The sequence below is a fragment of the Pan paniscus genome, chromosome 10, assembly GCF_029289425.2.
Source record: "Pan paniscus chromosome 10, NHGRI_mPanPan1-v2.0_pri, whole genome shotgun sequence".
In the NCBI taxonomy this organism is placed as follows: Eukaryota; Metazoa; Chordata; class Mammalia; order Primates; family Hominidae; genus Pan; species Pan paniscus.
Window position 1 is genome coordinate 18474531 of NC_073259.2, and position 3770 is coordinate 18478300.

At 41.8% G+C, this 3770-nt stretch overlaps 1 pseudogene; it reads right to left on the reverse strand.

Annotated features, from left to right (window-relative positions):
- Window positions 1-1852: 1852 nt before the first annotated feature.
- Window positions 1853-3476, reverse strand: LOC117975287 (small ribosomal subunit protein eS26-like; annotated as a pseudogene).
- Between the last annotated feature and the right edge of the window lie 294 nt (window positions 3477-3770).

The following is a 3770-nucleotide window of genomic DNA, read 5'->3' on the forward strand; positions in this document are numbered from 1 at the left end:
CCTAATAACCTCATCTTCGCTTAATCATCTGGAAAGACCCTATTTCTAAATAAGGCTACATTCATAGGCTCTGGGGGTTAGGATTTCAACATCTTTTTTGGAGGAGCACAATTCAAACTATAATACTCTTCTACTGCTAGATTTTAGCCACATTACTCACTTCCTAGTGTTTACCTTTGAACTAGTAAATGTACTATGGTTTTATTATTAATTTATCATTTTTAAGTTATATTTTTTACTTCTGACTCTAAATGATGAAGAAATCAAATTACTTACTACTTTCTCCCTTCCCTCTTGGTTGCCACTCAATTTTTGCTGATTATACACTGTAGAGCTTCATAACATTCACATTTTACTCTATTATTTCCATGTTTGTTCAGCTCTGCTTGCTTTTCTCATTCCTGCCTTCTTTTTCAGTTTCCGTAGTCTATTCTTTCCCTCATTTTTTTCATTTCTCTGATATTTTTATTTCTGCTTCTAACTGAGCTCTGTTGAGTTTTTGTATTTCTGCTTTTTAGTTTTGTTCTACAGTGATAATTGTTTCATTAAATTTTTATAATTCATGACAAAATATTTGGCCTAAATTTTCACCTGCTCTATAGGGATATTTTTTCTGGTGTTTTTTGGCCCATTCTTTTTCTGTTCCTTTTCTTGATTTTTTTTTCCTCTTATATTTCTGGACAGCTCCTGTGTTGGTTCTATTTTGAAAACTTGTGTTTTTTTTTTTTGTTTTTTTGAGACTGAATCTCGCTCTGTCACCCAGGCTGGAGTGCAGTTTTGTGATCTCGGCTCACTGCAACCTCCGCCTCCTGGGTTCAAGGGATTCTCCTTCCTCAGCCTCCCAAGTAGCTGGAATTACAGGCATGCACCATCACGCCTGGCTAATTGTTGTGTTTTTAGTAGAGATGGGGTTTTACCATGTTGGCCAAGCTGGTCTTGAACTCCTGACCTTAAGTGATCCACCCACCTCTGCCTCCCAAAGTGCTGGGATTACAGGCAAGAGACACTGTGCCCAGCCCTTGAATACTTAGTTTTAAATGAATACAGTGTTTACTGTATCAGCGATTCATGGTAAGTCAATGTGGAAAAGGGGCAAGAATGTGTTTCAAGCTATGGAAATTTTAAGAAACAATTCTCAGGTTTATATGGGAGTTTATTTAGCCTTCCCCACACCCAACCAGATAAAATCTGTTCCCAATGTAAATTGTCTCTTTTCTTAATACTCCATGGACAGATGATGAGAAGGAGGAGAAGAGGAAGAGAATGTGGAGGAAGTGAATATGGCTGCATCAAGGGATTCTTCTTTTAAACCTACATAATTTTTAAAAATCAACCTGTGCATCCCAGCTCCCATTGGTGCAAACAAGTGATTTTGATTTTGTACTTCAGTGCATGCCTTTAACCTTGGTGAAATGTCTTTGCCACTTCTTTCTGTGATGTACAATCCTGAGTGATTGCTCCCTCTCTGAATTTTTTTGAATCCCTGCTTAATCTTCTCTACTTTTGGCATTCTTTTGCATACTTTGAGGTTCACGGTTTTAACTGTTAAGTATTATGTTTGTATTTGCGTTTCTCCTTCTCCTTGCTATTTTTGGATAATTTTCTAAGAGGCAATAGAGAAATTCTGCTTTTATACCACCGTATTTAATTGAAAAGATGGAATCTGCATTTTGAAGGTTTCAGTGTGATAGATGACCTCAAGTTCTTTGATGTTCTTTCCATTGAGAGGTGGGGTCCTACTTCCACTTCCCCTTGAATCTGGACTTGCTTCAGCCACTCACTTATATAACTAATAGAAGGTGGCAGAAATGACGGAGCATGACTTTTGAGTTAAGTCAGAGAGGCCGTGCAGCTACTGCATTGTTTGCCGGTACACTTGCCCTTGGAGCCCTGGGCCATCATGTAAGAAGGCTGCCATGCTGTGAGAACACCTAAGCCACATGGAGAGGCCACATGAAAAAGCTTGGTTGATAATCCCAGTTAAGCCCAACATTCGAGTCATCCTAACCCAGGTACCAGACATGTCAGTGAAGAAGACTTCATCCGCAGACATTTGAGACATCCCCAACTGCTTAAACCTTTCCAGTGGCATCCCCCAGACATTGTGAAGCAGAGACATGCTATCCTCACTGCGCTTTGTCGGAATTCTTGACCCATAGAATCCTTAGGTATAATAAAATGGCTGTTTTATGGCATTCGTGTGAAGGAGGATTATTATACAGCAACAGACAATCAGAATGTCTGGTGAATCTTTTGCACAATAAAATTTGAAAACTACTGTCTGAGATAATTTTCACTGTACTCAAGAAAGTTGACGTCATGGTTGTATGCTGTTTTAACCCAGCTAAAGTCAAACAATTCTCAGAATTTCCTTCCTTGTGTGGTTCCAGGTTGCAGCTGGCCACAAAAGAAATTTGTTCAAGATTTTAAGTGTGGAAATGAAGAAGCAGTCACCTTTAATGCTCTAAAGGACAGTGTAGGGCATCAATTGCCATTGCAACCCAGACACATTATCACTGATCTGCTGATTTACCTTGTTGGCGTGGATCCTTAGCTCCTTCAGCTCATTTTTTTTTTTTAAAGTATAATTCCCATTTTATTTTTCTCCAGAGAATAGTCTGTCTTCAGTCTTTAAGAAAGCAGCTCCTAGGCCGGGCGTGGTGGCTCATGCCTGTAATCCCAGCACTTTGGGAGGCCGAGGCGGGCAGATCACGAGGTCAGGAGATCGAGACCATCCTGGCTAACACGGTGAAACCCTGTCTCTACTAAAAATACAAAAAATTAGCCGGGCGTGGTGGCGGGTGCCTGTAGTCCCAGCTACTCGGGAGGCTGAGGCAGGAGAATGGCGTCAACCCGGGAGGCGGAGCTTGCAGTGAGCCAAGATCGCGCCACTGCTCCCCAGCCTGGGTGACAGAGCAAGTCTCTGTCTCAACAACAACAACAACAACAACAACAACAACAACAACAACAGCAACAACAAACAGCTCCTTACATGGGCTTGGTGGGGGTCGTGGGGTAGCATCCGCAGGTCTAAATCTGGGTGGGGGTGTTTGGTCATTATGGGCTTCGCGAGGTCAATTCCTGACTACTTTGCTGTGAATCGCACAACCCACACAGTAATGCAGCTTCACATACAGCTTGGGAAGCACATAGGCATCGAAGATGCTCATTTCAGAAATGTCCCTGACTGTTGCAGCCTCCACTATGTTTCAAATGACGAATTTCTTAATGGCCTTGTCCTTGGGCACGCATTGGGCACAGTTCGTGCAGCAAATAAGCTGCATGTGGCCATGGCCCATTTTGGCATGACCATTGTTCCTTCTTTTCTTTGTCGTCTTGGAGGTACAGACTGGAGACTCCTTCAGCTCTTTGAGTTCTGGGTCAGGTGAAAGTGCTGCTCCGTGGTGAAATATGCCAAAGAGTAGGATAGTTAACAGAGCCCTGGGGCAAAACTGTAAAGGAGTATTGCCGCTCATCTCACATTAAAAGCAAAAACCTGAAAAACATTTGGCCCTCTTTCTTGCTGAGGATTGAAAAGAACGCCCTTGCCAACTCAATAATGTAGACCAAGCAATACAGAGCTGTGTTGTCTATTTCAGTAACATGTACCCTATTGCAATGTATCTGGGTTGCAATGGCAATGGTATAGCAGCTGGGTATGGGACTACAATAACGGTTCAATTTCTGTAAGTTCATAGTAGTAGTCCAGCAGCCAGTTAATTTTTTTCTTTTTCTTTCTTTCAGGGCCAGAAAAGCAAATTAAACTGGAA